This window comes from Oratosquilla oratoria, chromosome 13 (assembly GCF_046742065.1).
Source record: "Oratosquilla oratoria isolate Oo_2021 chromosome 13, ASM4674206v1, whole genome shotgun sequence".
In the NCBI taxonomy this organism is placed as follows: domain Eukaryota; kingdom Metazoa; phylum Arthropoda; class Malacostraca; order Stomatopoda; family Squillidae; genus Oratosquilla; species Oratosquilla oratoria.
Window position 1 is genome coordinate 27,330,624 of NC_134789.1, and position 22,069 is coordinate 27,352,692.

A 22,069-nucleotide genomic window follows, 5' to 3' on the forward strand; every position below is an offset into this window, starting at 1 on the left:
AGCTTTAAGATACTGTAATGACTGTTATTTATTTTATATTATTTGTTTATTTGTTTTGTTATCATTTGTCTGTTTATTTTTCAACTATACCTATGTATTTATTCATTTTATCTATTATTATTTGTACTATTATATCTTTATTTATTCAGTTATTTAGTTATAATTATTAATTTTTTTTCGCATCCGACCTAGTTATAGACCAAAAGGTTTCCTGTCGGTATGCTCCACCTTTGTAATCCTTGAATATATATTATATATATATATATATATATATATGTATATATATACATATATAAATATATGTATGTATATATATGTATGTATGTATGTATGTATGTATGTGTATATATACATATATATATTTGTATATATGTATATGTATATATATACATATATGTATATATATATATACATATATATATCTATACATATATATATACATATATATAAACATATATATATACATATATATATATATATATGCATATATATATATACATATATATGTATATATATATGTATAATATATATATATATATATGTATATATATAAGCTAGTGAATATTTTAACACATTGGTAAAATAGACTGTATATCCCAGTATCGGAGAAAAGAAAGATATTTGAAGGTACGTATATTACAATCACTAACTGTGCTCCTCTTCAGCGTGGTTTTACAGAGGGTTGGTTAACTTAAATATACTAAGAGGAGATACATACAGAGGGAAGTAAAGATACTAATAATTATTCCGTTTTAGCACAAGTCGTGATGACATCAAGATCAAACTGATCCCGGATCAAATATTTGTGCGAGAGGTAGTAGGTTTAGGTCTAGGTGGACAACTAGACGTATGATATTGTTGGCAGCCAAAATGGTAATGGCATTGGGAGATTCGAATGTCCGTTTGAAGTATAAAAATTAGGTAGATGTTTGATCAGGGAGGACTCAATAATTTTTCTCCCGTAAGCACTATGTGACTTGTAAATTATATCAACTTGAACAATTACTTTAGGAACTTCCCAAGCAATGCAATGGTTGAAATCCCTAAGATGAACAAATGACACGTTGGACATTTGCTCACGTCTGACACTCTACTTTTGTTGTTTTAATCTTATATTTAGTTTCTTTCCACTCTAACTAATATAACATTTGTTGCAATCTTTATGTGGAATTGAATATATATAAACTTTCTTATTTTTTTGTGATTTTTTTTACTAAAATACTTTTGACTGTATTGGGATTTGTGTATACATTGGTCCACCCGCTGCGATAGCCCGTCACACCAAGAGATGAGGTCGAGTGGGGGACCAACCTGACACTTTGCCACGCTCCTTCTTATGCCATATATATATTGGCCAACTTGACTTCAGACTATGTTCCTCTGAAGAAGCCACTCAGGCGAATCTAGTCAGGAATTAAGTATTTCCCTCAGCCCGTGTTCCCTTTACCTCCTATCCACACACACGTATTGGGATTTTTAAAAACTATTTGAAGGTTGAAATTCAAATATGAGGTAATTTTATTAAATTATCATGGTAAGGAAGAACACTTAGGTTTTTAAGGTTAAAGTCTTTACTAGTTTTATCCTCAAAATTCTAGCCATTTTTTGAGAATTCTCAATGAGGTACCTAGAATATTTTGATTTTGAAGTTATGTTAGATATTCTTAAAAATTCACAATTCAAAAAATCCGGACTACAAATAAGATAAACTCTGAGGTACATTGATTCTAACACAGACATTTATGTCCTATAATTATGAGAAGAATATTAGTAAGCATATGAAAGAATAATTGTGGGTTTCCTATAAACATCAAATTTGAAAGGCCTTTCATTTCTATGAATCAATTCATCTATGAAAGGTACATTATTGTTTTCTTCTATTTCCATAGTGAAATTGATAGAGGGAACCTTGGGGTTAAGCTTAGACAGGAAAAGTGACAGATCATCATTAACAGGCCAAATACATAAAATATAATCAATATACTGAACTATGTACCATTATGAGAGAGAATATTAGGTAATAATTTAGTTTAAAAAAGGCCCATGTAAAGATTCCTTAGACTCTGTAGAAATCTCATTCCCCATTACCATACCAAAATTCTGTAGGTAATATTTACTATCAAATATAAAACATGACTCTAAAACACACAATTTAATCAAATAAATTATAGTGGTGGCAGGCAGTGGTAAATCATATTTCTCCGATTCTTCCTGAAAATACAAAAAAAAATTATAAACTGGTACACGAGTAAATAAGGAAGAAACATCATAAATAGATTAAATGAAATCATGTTTAATTCTAAGATTGTTAAGTTTGTGAACTAAACATTGTCCTATTTGTGGCTATTAGAAATGGTCCCGACAAGTGGACTTAAATTAGTTATAAGCCACTTTGAACATGTTAATGGTCTAACCGAGTTATTGGGTTTGTGGGTTTTGATTAACCCGTACATGTATGACAATGACGGGGGAGTAGAGTACATCTGCTTAATTTAAAGATCGTGCCCTATTAAAAGTTGTTTTGATTTGGATTTGAAATTATCATTCACTAATTCTAAAGGATTCCAATTCAATTTGGTTTATGTACCCTCATCGCATAAATTATCTATTTTGTCAACACTATCACTTTCATCTTCTTAAGTGACATGTAAATCATGTTTTAACCACATTTTGGTGATTTAGGTTTATCTGCCAATCTTAAGTCGTTTTTTCATGTTTATTTAAAAAATATATAGTCCATTTTTACCTACATGCTATAGTTGTTCTGCAATTTTTATTTTCTCGTTCCCCCAAAAACTGACCTCCGGATGGAGAGAGAGGGTGCTTGTAGAAAGCAAATAGTTCACAGTACAAAGTAGTAAGATAGTAATAAGTGTTGTTGTGCAAAATATTTACATTATTGTTTCTTTTGTCAGGTCTCACGTTAGAATGATGGCTTCGTCAAGAGGAAATTGCGTTATAGGTCCAGATATTTTCTGCTACATATGTGGCTGTTACATGCTAGTTCGTCAAAGGTGGAATATATCAAACTTTGTGATCTGCATTTATAAGGCATATTTTGATGTTCCTCTTGGCGATCAAGATAAGAAGTGGGCCCCACATGCTATTTGCCATAGTTGTGTATAACATCTTCGTGAGTGGACTAAAGGAAAAAGAAATTATCTTCCTTTTGGAAACTCCATGGTGTGGCGTGAGCCAAAGGATCATGTATCGAACTGTTATTTCTGTCTCGTGAATACTCGTGGAATTGGCAAGAAAAATCGACACCATTCCCTCGGCTATTCGGCCAGTACCTCATTCTGAGACTCTACCAGTTCCGATTTTCAGTGGATATGCGTACTCCGAGGATAAAAACGATGTATCTGATATGGTCGTCCACGGAGTGAATTTAGAGTCTGCAGATTCATCATCAGATGCTAAACAGTTATTAGCTCCTCACTGGTTTAATCAAGATGAATTAAATTATATGATAGGTGATTTGGCGCTCTCCAAGAAAGTTGCAGAACTTTTAGTCTCCAGATTGAGTGAAAGACATGTTTGACAGATCGGTACGGGTATCACATTAACGAACAAGGGAGAGTACATTTGTTAAGTATTTCTCTGAAGATAAACAATTTGTATACTACCACGATGTTCCTGGTCTATTAACCGAGTTAGAACTTGGCACCTATAGCCCTGCTGAGTGGAGACTTGTTGGATAGCTCCAAATGTAGCCTCAATTGTGTCCTCTTGCTCCTTTAGCATAATGGCAATGACTTTGGTAGTAATACAGTCTGGGGACCATTGTCCATTTGAATATTAAAATTAGGAAATCCTCCTTGATAAATAGATTTCCTAATTTTAATATTTCAAGTGGACAATGGTCTCCAGACTGTATTACTACCTGGGCAGTCAATAGATTATTACCATCTTTGGTGAAGGCGGGTGATTTGACCCGCAAAGCATTAGACGCCACTTGAGCCCTGCCCATGTTCTTTCTTCTTTCTCTGTATATAAGACATGCCTTTTGCTCCACTACTCTGTATTCCACTGAAGAGGATCACAGTCCGTGATCGAAATATATGGATATCATCTATTTCATTTTTTCTTATCCAACACAGTGGGTTCTTGTTGAATATATATATATATATATATATATATATATACATATATGTATATATATATATGTATATATACATATATATATACATATATGTATATATATATATGTATATATATATATATATTGGAACGTGGAACTCTCCCCTTGACCTACAATTTTCAGTCATCGAGAGTTTGGGCAACAGCTTTCTTAATAATGAAAGTATCCAATCTATACAAATTCTTGTAAAGATTGCAACAAATGTCATTTTGGTCAGACTGTAAAAGAATTAAATGTAAGACTAAAATAACACAAATATAGCGTCAGAAGGGGGCAAATGTCCAACGCGTTATTTGTTCACCTTAAGGATTTCAATCAGTGAATTGATTAGGAGGGGGGATAAAGTAATTGATAAAAGTAATTCACAATTAATAGAAAGATCGTAGAGTCCAGTCTGATCATGAATACATTTGTTAACAAATTTGATTTAAATCAAGGATGGTATAAATTGGACAATTTAATTTCTAAGAAAATTGTTGCCTAAACTCTCGATGATCGAAAACTATAAGTCACGGGGAGAGGTCCACCTTCCACTGTATATATATCCTAACCTCTTGTTTGTAATTCCATACTCAGAAAATGTCTTAATGAACGAAAGAGCCCGGTCAACTTTCAGTTATTTTCCAAGTGATTTTTTGTGCACATGTATATACATATATATATTGGTGAAGCGTGGCAGGAGATTCTCTCTGAGACATATTCTGTTAAAAACGACAGGAACAACCCCGCTCCAGAACCCCAGGAGGTTCGTCAATCCCACGTAGTATATAAATACACATGCCCAGAGGAGGACTGCACGCCCCTTTCTGTCTACGTGGGAAGGACGACCACCACATTATCTAGAAGAATCACCATGCACTTGCAACAAGGATGACCCAAGCAACACCACTGGACCCAGCATCGACGCCACCTCGATAGGGAGACTATGGTAAAAAACACCGAAGTTGTGGCAAAAGAAGAGGACCCTCAGCGCTTGGCTATCTTGGAAGCCATATGGATAAAGGAGCTGCAACCTGCCATTAATAGGCAGGTAAATGATTTCGCCCTCCTCCCTAGCATGAAACCTGTTCGGAGGAGCCAGATGGACAATCCCAAGACATCGGGCTCTCCTTCCCAGAGGCTCCCCATTCCCCGCGAAAGGGAAGAACTTCCTACCATACGTCGTTCCCAAAGACTGAGAAGCAGATTGGCGCCGAACCCGGGAGTGACCTCCCCGAGTACCATTTCCGCCAACTTGTGATCTCTCCCAGTGTTTGTGGTCCTGCGTGTGACTTCCCCCAGTTGCAACACGGTGACTTCTCCCCGTGCTTCCCATTTCATTTAAAATATGCTCCCTTTCCCTTTCTTTTCACTTCAACTGAGGATGCAGAAAGATCTGCGAAACGTCTTGATAACTATTTTGTTGTGCTTGTATTTTGTTTTTTGCTGTATTTCTTGTATTAATTTCTTGTATTGTGTTTATTGTGTACTATACTTTTGTGTCTATTATAACTTTTGTGTTTCCTATGAATTTTGGAAATCTGATTTACTCCCTTTCCCCCTACCAAAAATCTACTTTTCGCAAGCTTGAGAGCTCACGGAAAAAACTAATCAATAATTCTTTTGCTGTCGTTTTTAACAGAATATATATATATATATATATATGTGTGTATATATACATATATTATATATATATGTACATATATATATATACAGTATATATATATGAATATATACATATATATATGTATATATGTATATATATATATATATATATATATATATATATATATACCAAAGGTTTTTCTCCCTTACACGAGGAGTAGCCAAAAAAGAAAAAGGCATAGAAACCACTCCCACCCATTCCATTTCCTATATATTTCACTCCTCTCCACCCTCCTCCCTCCCTCTTATCTTGGGACCTCCTGGATGACGGGTCATCCCTGCATCCTGTCCACTGCCCTGGGTCAGAAGCAGTGTCGCAAGACACAGCACATCCACAGCAAGGCCGCTTCATAAATTCGGCGACCCCCCTCTCCGTCCCCTCATGCAGAAAAGGAGAAGAAGGGGAGAAATCCCTTCGGGCTGCGTCAATTTTTTCTCATACATACTTCCTCACCCCCCATTCCCCACCCACTTCCCCTCATGCATCACAGCATCATCTATACACAACCCTTCTCCATTCACCCCTATCTTCTGTCCTCTCCCGTCCTTCCTCAACAGACATTCCTCTCTTTTGTAATGCCCCTTTCACCCCATCCATCCATCTAATCCTAGGACGCCCCCTCATATTCACTCCTTCCACCTCTGCCTTCCACACTCCTTTTACTAATCTTTCTTCACTCATTCTTTCCATGTGTCCAAACAATCCCAATACTCTTTCATCAACCCTATCTCCCAGCTCCCTTTCCACCCCTGTTCTCCTCCTCACCTCTTCATTTCTCACACTATCTAGCCTAGTGACCCATATCATACTTCTTAGAAATTTCATATCAATCACATTCAAACTCATTCTCTCTTCCTCTCTTATGTTCCATGTTTCTGCTCCGTACAGTGCTATTGGCACAATGACTCCCTCATATAACCTCCTCTTAGTATTCATTCCCAGATGTCTATTTCTCATTACACTTTTTAATTCACCAAGGCATTTACTTGCTTCTCTCAATCTACATTCTACCTTCACCCCCACTCCTCCCTTTCCTGCCACATTTGCACCCAAGTATCTAAAACTATCCACTTCCTCCAGTCTTTCACCCTTTATACTCACTTCCAGCCTGCTGTCACTCTCTCCCCTTGTACATCTCATCACCATACTTTTTCCCACGTTTATCTTCAGCTTACTTCTTTCAAACACCTTCTCAAACTCTGTCACTAACTTACTCAATCCCTCTTCTGATCATGCTACAAGCGTAGTGTCGTCAGCAAACAACAACTGGCTCACCTCCCACTTTTCTCCATTTTCTCTAACCATCTCCAACCCCTGACCCACCACCCTTGTATTTCCCTCTCGCACCACCTCATCCATGTATAGATTGAACAGCCTGGGCGACGAAACACATCCCTGACGAAGTCCCACCTTTACCTCAAACCATTCACTCTCTCCATTTCTAATCCTAACACAAGCTTTGCTACTCTCGTAAAAGCTCTTGACTGCTCTTAACAGCTTTCCTTCTATCCCATATATCTGTAGTACCTCCCACAGTGCCTCCCTGTCTACCCTGTCGTAAGCCTTTTCCAGATTCATAACAACCCAAAAAACATCCTTGCCTTTTCCTATAGCTTTCTCACATATCTGTCTTACCACAAAGATCTGATCTACACAACCTCTACCAGTCCTAAAACCACAATTTTCTTCATCAATTGCTTCCTCTGTTCCTCTCCTAATCCTCTCAATCAAGACCCTCCCATAAGCCTTCCCAACTACACTCAACAAGCTGATCCCTCTGAAGCTACTACACTCACACTTGTCCCCCTTTCCCTTGTAAAGTGGAACTATACAGGCACTCCTCCAGTCCTCCGGCACCCTACCCTCTCTTAAACAAACATTAAATAACCTCACCAGCTAGACCACCATAACTGTGCCTCCTTTCTTCAGACATTCTGCATGGCATCCCTTCAACCCAGGTGCCTTACCTGCTCTCATAATCTTAACAGGTACTTTCACTTCATCCCTCCCTATTTCGACTTCATTTTCCTCACTCATCACTCTCATTTTCTTAGCGCTTCCTACTGTAACTACCTTTCCCTTTCTATCCTCCTTCAAAATGTGCAATCCCCTAAAATAATCTGCCCACCTTCCTCTCACTGCCTTCTCTTCCATTATCATCTCTCCATTTGCACCTTTTACCTTTTCTTCTCTACTTTATTTGTCTCCTCTTCCTCTTTTAATTTCCTTTCAATGCATCTTCTTATTACTTTCAAAATTTTCTGTCATACTCTTACCCCATTTCACATCTGCTCTTCTCTTTGCTTCCTTTATCTTATGCTTGACTTTCCTTCTCTTTACTTTGTACCTCTCATACGATTCCCTCGTCCTAATTTATAGCCAATCTATGAAAGCCTGCTTCTCTTCTACACCCATCTTTGCTTCCTCATCCTACCATTCACTACCCTTTCTGCTATTTCCTCCCGCCCTCTTTGTTCAACATACCATCTTTGCACACCTTATGACTCCCTCCTTGAACCATCTCCATTCCTTCTCCACTCCCAGTTCTACTCTATCTTTCACTCCCTCCCAATCCTCTCTCAGCTTCTTCTTATACTCCTTTTCCCTTTCTTTCTCATTTAAGCAGTTCACTCTGAATACCTCCATACCTTCTGCCCTTTTCCTCTTTCTTCACTTACTCTCCACTCTCAATTTATCTCCCACCAAAAAATTATATGATATTCCCCCACTCTCTCCACTTAGAAAAGTACATCCTTAACTCTTCCTACCATACTCCTGGTATAATGTAAATAATAAATAAAATATATAGATAAATGCATAGGTATAGTTAAATCATAAACAAACAGGTACATACATACATATACCAAGGCTTTTCCCCCCTTACAAGGGAGGTAGCCAAAAAGGAAAAGGCATAAAATAATCCCCACCACTTCCATCCCTGAATACACTCCACACCCCTCCGCACTCCCTCTCATCTTAGCACCTCCTGGATGACGGGTCATCCCTGCACCTTGTCCACTGCCCTGGGTCAGAAGCAGTATCGCAAGACACAGCACATCCACAGCAAGGCCGCTTCATTAAATCGGCGACCCCCCCCTCCCCGTCTCCCCATGCATAAAAGGAGAAGACGGGGAGAAATCCCTTCGGGCTGCGTCAAAATTTGCTCACACATACTACCTCACCCCTATCCCCCTGCCCATTCCACCTCATGCATCACAACATCATCCATATACAACCATTCTCCATTCACCCCTGTCTTCTGTCCTCTCCCGTCCTTCCTTAACAGACATTCCCCTCTTCCCCAAAGCCCCCTTCACCCCATCCATCCATCTCATCCTAGGACGTCCCCTCATGTTCACTCCCTCCACATCTGCCTTCCATACCTCTTTTACTAGTCTTTCTTCACTCATTCTTTCCATGTGTCCAAACCGTCCTAATACTCTCTCATCAACCCTATCTCCCAACCCCCTTTCCATCCCTGTTCTCCTCCTCACCTCCTCATTTATCACTCTATCCAGCCTAGTAACCCCTATCATACTTCTCAGACACCTCATCTCAAACACATTCAAACTCCTTCTCTCTTCCTCTCTTATGCTCCATGTTTCTGCCCCCATACAGTGCTGTTGGGACAATCACTCCTTCATATAGTCTCGTCTTAGCATCCATTCCCAAATGTCTATTCCTCATTACACTTTTTAATCCACCAAGACATTTACTTGCTTCTCTCAATCTACATTCTACCTCCATCTTCACTCCACCCTTTCCTGCCACATTTGCACCCAAGTATCTAAAACTATCCACTTCCTCCAGTTGCTCTCCCTTAATGCTCACTTCCAGACTACTACTATTTTCACCCCCTGTACATCTCATCACCTTACTTTTACCCACATTTATCTTCAGCTTTCTTCTATCACACACTCTCCCAAACTCTGTCACCAACTTCCTCAATCCCTCCTCCGATCCTGCCACAAGCGCAGTGTCATCCGCAAACAACAACTGGCTCACCTCCCACTTTTCTCCATTTTCTTTAACTATCTCCAAACCCTGACCCACTACCCTTGCATTACCTCTCGCACTACCCCATCCATGTATAAATTGAACAGCCAGGGCGACATAACGCATCCTTGACGATGTCCCACCTTTACCTCGAACCACTCACTCTCTCCATTTCTAATCCTGACACAAGTTCTACTACTCTAATAAAAACTCTTGACAGCTCCTAGAAGCTTTCCTCCTATCCCGTATATCCGCATAACCTCCCACAGTGCCTTTCTGTCTACCCTGTCGTTAGCCTTTTCCAGGTCCATAAAGGCCCAAAAAACATCCTTCCTCTTTCCTATAGCTTTCTCACATATCTATCTTACCACAAAGATCTGATCTACACAACCTCTACCCGTCCTAAATCCCCACTGTTCCTCACCAATTACTCCCTCTGTTCCTCTCCTAATCCTCTCAATCAAGATCCTCCCATAACCCTTCCCAACTACACTTAACAAGCTAATCCCTCTGAAACTACTACATTCACACTTGTCCCCTTTTCCCTTGTAAAGTGGAACTATACAGGCACTCCTCCAGTCCTCCGGCACTCTACCTTCTCTCCAGCAAACATTAAATAACCTCACCAGCCAGTCCACCATCACTGTACCTCCTTTTTTTTAGACATTCTGCATGGCATCCATCCAGACCAGGTGCCTTACCTGCTTTCATCATCTTAACAACTGCCTTTACTTTATACTTCCTTATTTCGCCTCCATTTTCCTCACTCATCACTTTCATTTTCTTAGCATTTCCCACTGCAGCCATCTTTCCCTCCCTATCCTCCTTTACATTTAGCCACTCCCTAGAATATTCTGCCCATCTTCCCCTTACTGCCTTCTCTTCCATTATTATCTCTCCATCTGCACCTTTTACCTTTTCTTCTCTACTTGATTCGCCTCCTCTTCCTCTCTTAATTTCTTTCCAAAACATCTTTTTATTACTTTCAAAATTTTTGGGTCATACTCTTACCCCATTTCACATCTGTTTTCCTCTTTGCCTCCTTTACCTTTTGCTTTACTTCTCTTTTCTTTTCTTTGTACCTCTCATATGACTCCCTCGTCCTATTTTGTAACCAATCTGTGAAAGCTCGCTTCTTCTCTTCTACAACCTTCTTTGTTTCCTCATCCCACCATTCACTACCCTTCCTTCTATTTCCTCCAGTCCTTCTTGTTCCACACACCATCTTTGCACACTTTGTGACTCCCTCCTTGAACCATCCCCATTCCTCCTCCACACCTAGCTCTACTCTATCCTTCACTCCCTCCCACTCCTCCCTCAGCTTCTTCTTGTACTCCTACTCCTTTTCCTTTTCATCTAAAAAATTCACTCTAAGCACCTCCCTACCTTTTGTCCCTTTCCTCTTCCTCCATCTATCCTCCAGTCTCAACTTACCTACCACCAAAAGGTGATCTGATATTCCCCCACTCTCTCCCCTTAGCACATGTACATCCTTAACTCTTCCTATCATAATCCTATTTACCACTACATAGTCCATTAACGCTCTATCTACCACTCTTTCCTCCATCACCCTCTCCCATGTGTACTTATGCTTGACTTTCTTCCGAAACACTGTATTTGCTATCATCAACTCTCTTTCTAAACACATTTCCACCATCAACTCTCCACTACGATTCTTTCCTAGAACTCCACATTTCCCAACCACTCCATCAATTGGATAATTTCCTACCTTAGCATTAAGGTCTCCCAGTACTATTACATTGATATTTCTCCCTAAATCCTCTATGCACTCATGTAAATGTATCCAAAAAGCCTCCCTTTCTTCTACGCTCTTCTCACTGCTTGGCCCATATGCACTTACAAAAACCCACATCTCCTTTTCCAGTTTCAACTTCATCTACATTATCCTTGGGGAAACCTCCTTCCACTCCACTACACGTTTACCTATCTCTTCAGTTACTAGTATAGCCACCCCTTCCCTCCCTCGCCCTCTCTTTACTCCTGATAACCTCCCACTTACACTCCCAAACTTACACTCGCCCTTCCCTTTCAGCTTAGATTCACTCAAAGCCAACACATCCATCTTTCTTCTCACAAACATACTACCTATCTCTTCCCTTTTACTCTCATCTGTACCACATCCACGCACATTAAAAGACCCAAACCTTAGGGTGCTGGTCGGAAAACTCCCAGACCCTCTTATGCCTTTGCTTTTTCTTTTAGGAATGTCCCCTGTGGGGCTACAAGGAGAAGGATGCCTAGTCCCAATCCCCGTCCCTTTCTTCTCGCCTACGATCTAAGTGGAATTACTTGGTGGCAGTATTCTTTTCCCCCACCACAGGGAAGGTAGGCGAAAAAGGAAATGAATATTCAGAGAAATTGTACAGGACAGTAACAAAGGGTTGGGGGACAGCATAACGGAGGGACAGTTGTAGTATAAAAGTGTCATCATTTCTCTATGAACAGAGTTTTCCTCTATCACAGCTAAATTGATGTGTGACTCTGGTCCGTAGGGGCGCCCCATATAGACCCTAAAGTATCAACTGCATGCCACTTTGCCACAGTAACATGCAGCCAATACCCCAGACGGGGAAACAAACAGGTAAATAGTAAATAATGATAAATTGACATATAACTAATAATAAATGAGAATCAAGTAAATAATAAAAACAAACAAACAGACAAATAATATAAAAAATAAACAAATAATATAAAATAAATGATAGTTATTACAGCATCTTGCTTAGGTGCTTATCTAAATGATTCCTAAAGCTTCGAACTGAACCATATTGCACTGCCTCTGCAGAAAGTTTATTCCATTCATTAACTACACAGTTGGCAAAGTTGTTTCTACCCATTTCTAAATTGAATATATTTCCAGACATTTTGAGACCATTGTTTCTTGTCTGATTCTCATTCAGTGTGAACATTTTGTCACTCTTGTTGTTATCAATTCACTTCAGAATCTTAAAGACCTGTATCAAGTCACCTCTGAGTCTACGCTTTTTTAAGGAAAACAGATTCATATGTTTTAGTTGATTTTCGTATGACTTATTCTTTATATTTGGAATCAGTTTTGTGGCTCGCCGTTATACTTTTTTCCAATCTGTCAATGTCTTTAATGAGATTCGGTGACCATACAGAAAGAGCATCTTCCAAATGTGGGCGAACTAACGATTTATATAGCTTGAGTGATGGACGTTTGACGAACTAACGATTTATATAGCTTGAGTGATGGACGTTTGACGTCAAAAGATCGCCCAATCAGTCCTAGAATCTTATTTGCTTTGTCAGAGGCGGAAATACACTGCTTAGATGATTTGAGATCGTTACGCCGAGATTCTTTTCACTATCTACTTGTGTTAACTAATTTCTAAATAACGTCTGATCGAACTTACTGTCATTTCTGCCTATGTGCATTACCTTGCATTAACTTGTGTTGAGAGTACCTGTGGACGCGATCACTCGAAAAATTCTGGCACATGAACGAATTTTAGGTAAACATTTCAAAAGAATCTCTATGATGGTTGTAACACTTCGACCAAATATTACAGCTCAATTCAGTTTCTCTTTTTTATACAAAATAAAACAGATAAATTATTGGCAACCTCTGGCAACCCCATTGCAAAAAAAAAAAAAAAAAAATCTGTATACTGAAATAAAGTAAAAATTTCGATAGCCAGATCTATTTTGTTTGCAATATTGTGTTTATGGAGATATCTAGCAACTCTTCCCACCACTCAGAAGCAAGCTATTATTCTCTACACCTCTTAGTGCCTTTTCAAAGTTAGAGGGAGGGGCACGTCGCTTTCCAGCCTCCAAGGTTTAAAACACCTCTCCTGAAAAATCAATGTTTTTGTCCTTCGATAAGCTATATCTCTGGTTCTATTTTACATATCATTTCGATAGTTGTGCCATTAAAGTCATACTTTAATTTGTTAAGAAAAAATAAAGAAAACTGTAATTTTTTCATTTATCCTAACAAAATTTCACAGCATTTTTCACTATTCAAAAAAAAAAAAAAAAAAAAAAAGAGAGAAAATATGAAAATAAAATAAAATATAATCTTACCAAGTTATTATCAAGATTCTAATCTTTCATTTCCTGCATAGGCGGTTGATATGGACACCTTCATGTTCAGATATATCCTCTTCACTATACACTATTATGCAAAACAAAAATATTCACTACACGTAACATATACATGTGGCTGAAACAGTTTAGTGGGTAATTATACTCTATTGGAAAGTTTGATTATACATAAATTCACCAGAGAAATTGAACAACTTTTATGACACGTTCACGTATAAGAACTCCCAGGTTCCCTTCAATTTCAATAGCCACTTTTCAGACCAATGTTGTAATTTATCTAAATCTTCTTGAATATTCAATTGGTTTAAATGATCATTTGCCATTCCGCACAGTTTTGTATCATCAGCAAATTTGGAGATAACAGATTTTAGTCCGTGGACTATATAATTTATATATACTATGGGTAGAAGTGGCGCAAGAACGGAACCCTGAAGAACTCCACTCGTAACATTTTTCCATCTAGAATTTTTCATTAAAAACAACACTCTATTTTCTATAATTCAACAAATTACTAGTTCAACTTATTAGGGTACCACTTATTCCGTGTAAAGCTAATTTAGTAAGTAGTCTTTCGTGGGAGACGGTATCAAAAGCTTTTGCAAAGTCTAGATATATTAAATCTATATTGTTTATTTTGTCATAATACGAGATAGCTGTGTTGTAGAATTCGAGTAAGTCACGCAAGAACGTTTCCGTCTGAAACCTTGCTGGGTATCTTTATCAAACAGTTACTTTCTAAATGATATTCGATAGCATCTCTGATGATAGTTTCCATAATTTTTCCTACGATTGAAGTCAAACTTATAGGCCTGTAGTTATTTGGATTCTTTTTATCACCTGCTTTGAATGTGGGAGTAACGTTAGCTAGCTTCCATTCTCTTGGGACATCTCCGGATATGATGGATTTCTTGAAAATAATTTCTAATGGAACAACAATGTCATTTTTCATTTCCTTTAAGATTTTTGGATGCCAACCGTCAGGCCCTGGTGTTTTATTAACTTTGAGTGTCTCTATACACCTTTTGATTTTTTCTTTTGTTATATTTACCGTAGTGAGTAAGTTTACCCAGGACTTTTCACAGTTTTCAGTTTGGAGTTCACTTTGAGGTGTTTCGTTTACGAATATTGAGCCAAAATAATTGTTTAAAATATCACACATTCCTTCATTTGAATATTCAAGTTGGACCAATGTGATTCCTAATAATTTTTTATTTCTAATATAACTATAGAATTCTTTGGGATTCTCTTTGGATTTCTCAGCGATATTCATTTCGTATTGTCATTTTCGTTTATCATTTCGTCTTTTTTAAATCTCTCTGTATTAATACATAACTTTGATAGTTATTAGATGCCACCGAGCACTTGTATTTCTTATGTTTTGTTTATTTGTTTAGCTGGAGTAGTTAAACATGTGTGTTCAATTATTGATTACAATAAATCTTTATATGTTTATTTAGTTGTGTACTTATTTTCCCTTGTTTGTCTCGATCTTTATTAATCTATTAACATATTATTCATTCGTTATTTACTTGATGTGTTTATTTGTTTATCTGTATTTTGCTTATTTACTTATCACATTATTTTTTATCTATAAATATATTTATTTGTTTTATTGGACTAATTGAGTGATTGGTTGATTTGTTCATTGCTTGTTTGTTTGTTTAATTGTTTATTTACCTCTTCATTATTTTATTATTTTATTTCATCCATCTATTCTTTAGTTGATTTATTTATCATTCTTTTTTATCTATTTATGAATCTATTTGTTTATAGTTCATGTTATCTTCGTTAGTTTACCTATTTACTTATATTTTAATTTCTTTGACTGGGTGTTTATCAGTTCATTAACTTATTATTCATATATTTTTTACTTTGTGATTTCTTTGGTAGCTTGTTTACCAATATGCTTATTTATTATCTCATATTATCTATTTTTCTTTCATTAATTCATCCATCTCTTTCTTGTTTTATCGATTTGGTTATAATTCATGTCTTCTTCGTTGTTTCAATTGTTTATCCATTTGTGCTTTTATTTTTGCGTTTGTTTGACTGGTTGTTTTTAAACTCATTCAGTTATCATTCATATGATTTTTTGCTTTATCTACTTACAGTACTTGTTTATTTATTTATGAATTTATTCATCTATTTGTCATTTTACTTGTTTATCTATTTGTTTATTTTAATCGATTAATTGAATGATTGATTGGTTTGTTTGTTGTTTGTTTGTTTGTCAGCTTGTTGAAGTACTTATTTATTCATTATTATTTTTCCTCTATCTATTATCTACTTTATTTACTTATCACTTTATTACTTTGTCTATTTGTTCATGTTGATGATCTATGTTTTCTTCTCTTTTTTATTAATAGGTTTTTCATACATTCATTTCACTTTTGCATGTTACTTATATGTATATTTATTTATTGATAAATCTACTCATTTATTGATTTGTTATTTAGTTATCTACTTCATTGTTTGTTTATTTGTTTATTCACTTATTATCTATCTATACATATCTTTTTTTCTATTCATTTATTTTTCATTTACATCCACTCCAGATGTAACTGTTGCTATTTTTCTTCCTACCACGGCTGTTATTGCCAATATTGTTGTTATCCCCAAGCATTTTATTGCTCTTGATAATCCTACTGCCGCAGTTGTTATAAATATTGGCACTGGCACTGACGGTGATAATGCTTTTCTTACGGTGTTCCAAATCGAACGTATTTTGTACGTTTATGTCGACCATGACTGCCTTTTCTTTCTTTTCGCTGGTATAGTCATTCTTGTAACTGTTTCTCTGTGAACATTTTGCTGTCATTAGTAACTATATGAAAATGCTTTGTCGACGAAACCAGAAATTTTACTTTGATAATTATCGAGCAATTTCACATTTAGGCATTGAGTGAAAAAGATAAAAAGGGATTTTCAATGAAGCAGGTGCTTTAGACTACGAATGTAAATACTATATATCATCGTTAAGAAAAAATATAGATAGAAAGAAAAATCTCCCTTGGTATTGATTCCGGCATCAATGCATTTCTTACTTTGCATCATTTATTTAATTACATTTACTTATTTATTTTTCTTACCTATATTTTCAGTAAATTATTGGTTTATTAATTTCTTTATTTTTGCTGAACTAGTCCGGGAGGATCTGAAGTCTTTTGTGTTTGTGTGCGCATTTGTTCTTTGTGTACATTTGGTTCCTTACGAGACGTATTTGTTGCTTCATAACCTGTAAAGAGACAGCTATTGTCTCATTACAAGGCGAGGTGTGGTTATTATTCCAAGCTCTGGAAAAGGTAGTTATTCTTTACTAGGTTGCTCTTGTTTCAAATATCTAAGTTTCCAAATAACTTACCTTCCTGTTGAATGTTTTTTTTTTTTTAATGTATGCAAAACAAAATATGACTCATTTATTTCTGAGATAATCATCGTGCTAGGTAAATAACGTAGGCACTTTTTAAAACATTCCCGTGTAGAGGTATATATGAAAATATACATTCTGATGCATGAGAGCGTTCGTTTATGTCAAAACCGGGGGAACACTAGGGAGTTTATGTTTCCATATTTCATTTTTGTATGCATGTATTCTTTCATTTATACTTTCCATTGCATATGTACACACACACACACACACACACACACACACACACACACACACACACACACACACACACACACACACACACACACACACACACACACACACACACACACACACACACACACACACACACACACACACACACACACACACGCACACACACACACGCACACACACACACACACACACACACACACACACACACACACACACACACACACACACACACACACACACACACACACACACACACACACACACACACACACACACACACATATATATATATATATATACATATATATATATATACATATATATATATATATATATATATATATATATATATATATATATACATACATATACCAAGGCTTTTTCCCCCTTACAAAGGAGGTAGCCAAAAAGAAAAGGGCATAAAATTATTCCCACCCATTCCATCCCTGAATGCACTCCACACCCCTCCACCCTCCCTCTTATCTTAGCACCTCCCGGATGACGGGTCATCCCTGCACCTTGTCCACTGCCCTGGGTCAGAAGCAGTGTCGCAAGACACAGCACATCCACAGCAAGGCCGCTTCATTAAATCGGCGACCCCCCTCTCTCCGTCCCCCCAGTGCATAAAAGGAGAAGACGGGGAGAAATTCCTTTCGGGCTACGTCAAATTTTGCTCATACATACTACCTCATCCCCCATCCCCCCCGCCCATTCCACCTCATGCATCACAACATCATCCATATACAACCATTCTCCATTCACCTCTGTATTCTGTCCTCTCCCGTCCTTCCTCAACAGGCATTCCCCTCTTCCCCAAAGCCCCCTTCACCCCATCCATCCACCTCATCCTAGGACGTCCCCTCATGTTCACTCCCTCCACATCTGCCTTCCACACCTCTTTTACTAGTCTTTCTTCACTCATTATTTCCATGTGTCCAAACCATCCTAATACTATTTCATCAACGCTATGTCCCAACTCCCTTTCCACCCCCGTTCTCCTCCTCACCTCCTCATTTCTCACTCTGTCTAGCCTAGTGACCCCCATCATACTTCTCAGTCACCTCATCTCAAACACATTCAAACTCCTTCTCTCTTCCTCTCTTATGCTCCATGTTTCTGCCCCATACAGTGCTGTTGGCACAATCACTCCTTCATACAGTCTCCTCTTAGCATCCATTCCCAAATGTCTATTCCTCATTACACTTTGTAATCCACCAAGGCATTTACTCGCTTCTCTCAATCTACATTCTACCTCCACCTTCACTCCACCTTTTCCTGCCACATTTGCAATATATATATATATATATATATATATATATATATATATATATATATATACTCGTATATATATTTATATATATATATATATAGATATATATATATATATATATATATATATATATATATATTTATATATATATATATATATATATATATATATATATATATGGGAGTTGCGATGTTTATCAATCTTTTCTTTTCTTTTTTTTAGATATAAATAACTAAATATATAGGTTAATCAACTGGTTGATTATACCATCAATATTTGAATGAATGAATGGATGAATAAATAATTAGATTATATATGTAATAGGTAAATAAAAAAAGAAGAGATCAATAAAAGGATAAAGCGACCATTATACTATCTTGTGTAAGAGAAATTTTGTGTATGTGTTAGATAATCAATACAATTCTATTCTAGTAATTGTAAGTTGCACAATATTCTATTTAGATTACAATGATAAGTGATTGAACATATATAATGAAATTATGAAACTGTAAGATTCCTCCATTTACATTATATCATCCTTGATAGCTGTGAATTCTTCCCCATTCCCTCCAAGTCAGAATAAACTACCACTAACGTGCCTTCCACACTCATTTCTTTCATCTAATATCTCTATGGCTAAGTAAGTACACTAGTTTCTCCATAACCTATATATACTTGACATAGCATTAATCGTTAGACCTTCTCTTGTTCTCTCAATTACTCTGTCAAATTTTTATGGCACTATACCAACCCTTGAGTAAGTTTTCTTTTATATACCTCTGCTTTAATTAGCTTTCTTTAAGGTTGCCATAGCTCTTACAACTTTAATATCTAGATATGTCTTCTCATTCACCTCAGCTTGTAATTTCCCCTTTGGATTTACATTTAACCTTCCTGGTTTTATAGTCTCTAACACCGCTCATTATATCTTCTCCTCCCGCTCACCATCTATTTCCTGCTTCTCCAAACACGATAGTAACACGTGATGACTGCCATAAACTGCAGACTGTGGAGCTGACGCTCATTAGGGAGAGAGTACCTGTCATTAGCATAAAGTTCAACATGACCTCGGCTATAATTCTTTTTGACCAGTGCCAGCAAGCGCGTAGTACGGTAGCAGATCATCCTAGTTGAATTACATGCCTTCGCCTAATACTCGAACATCTCAACATGTCGAGAAACTAATACACTTGATATTTACCCATCGATAAATCTTTACATAACATAATAATCAATCAAGTGAATTTCCTAAGCAGCCACCAATAAAAATGAATATTGCGACGCTTTTGTTAGAAAAACATAATATTTTTTTTCATATTGCTATTTTAATATGTGATCAAGGAAACAATTGCACGGTATGTTCTCATTTTCAAATGTAGAGAAGATATCGACTACAATAATTCTTTTATCTTTATATACTAATTCATCGATTATATTTACACACTCAGAAAACACAAATATACACGCACGCACATTAAGAGCATAAGTGGCTGCGACTTTTGCCCAATTTAAGTCTCTTAAATGACAAGTTATATTGGCTCAATTGATGTCAATATTTCTTTATTTCTTCTATTTCATTGTTTTTTTAAAGTTCCCATTTTTCTGTGTCGCACTATATATATATATATATATATATATATATATATATATATATATTATATATATATATACAAGCCGCGGGCTTTGCCCTTTCCGGCTTCGCCGGGGCTTGGCTGCGCAAACAGCGGCCTACGGCCGCAGCGCTCCGCGCTCTAATCCCACGATAGGGATCCCGTGCTGGGGATCCCGTGTTAGGGTACCGCCCCGAGGCCGAGGCCGAAGCCGAACCCAAGGGACATTTTTTCCTGGTCAGTTCAAGGAAACATGGCGACCACTGAGGACTTGCGACCACTGAGGACTTGCAACCACTGAGGACTTGCGACCACTGAGGACTGCGACCACTGAGGACTTGCGACCACTGAGGACTTGTTACCTTGGAAGACTTGTTACCTTGGAGGACTTGTAACGTTGGAGGACTTGTTACCTTTGAGGACTTGTTACCAAAGAGGACTTATTACCTTGGAGGACTTATTACCTTGGAGGATTTATTACCTTGGAGGATTTACAACCTCGTAGGACTTGCAACTTCAGAGGATTCGCACCCTCGTAGGACTTACGACCTCGGACGACTTGCTGCCTCGAAGGGCTTACAACTTCGGAGGACTTGCACCCTCGGAGGACTTGCAACACCGGAGGACTGGCACCCTCGGAGGACTTATACCCTCGGAGGACTTGCACCCTCGGAGGATTTGCACCCTGGGAGGACTTGCACCCTCAGAGAACTTGCATCCTCGGAGAACTTACAGTCTCGAAAGGCTTTCTGCCTCGGAGAACTTACGACCTCAGAGGACTTACAGACCCCCCTCTCCAAAGACATGTAACATTTTTAAAATGTGTCACCTCTGATATGGTGTAATTTTCATTTTTAGTATATATATATATATATATATATATATATATATATTTATATATATATATATATATTTATATAAACACACACACAAACACACACACACACACACACACACACACACACACAACACACACACACACACACACACACACACACACACACACACACACACACACACACACACACACACACATATATATATATATATATATATATATATATATTTGCACACATGCATATGTATAAACATACATACACATCACAACAAAGTAATGCAGTAAAACTAATCAAGAATAAAACGCGTAAGAAGACTCCAGTCTTTCCTCTTTCCACCCACTATGCATATATATATATATATCTATCTATATATATATATATATATATATACGTATGTATATATATATACATTTATATATATATGTATATATATATGATGTAAGCGGGATAGGAAACACAGGAGTCTTAGTCTTGAGTTTATTCCTGACTAGTTTCGCAGGTATGCTTTGAAAAAGCATACCTGCGAAACTAGTCAGGAATAAACTCAAGACTAAGACTCCTGTGTTTCCTATTCCGCTTACATCAACCTGTCAGAATGTCTCAACATGTATATATATGTATATATATATATATATATATATATATGTGTATATATGCTAATAAGAACACGGGTACGTGTGTTCACTTATGCAAAGTAGACCACTTGGAAAAAGAAACTAACGAAGCAGAGCGCTTTCGTATATTACATCTTCAGTGCAACAAGTACATAGTGATAGGAATACATAGACAATATATACATGATACAAAGGAACCAGGACAGTTTTTGAATAAGCATACCGACCAATTACCCCCTAGAGAGCGGAAGGTCATTG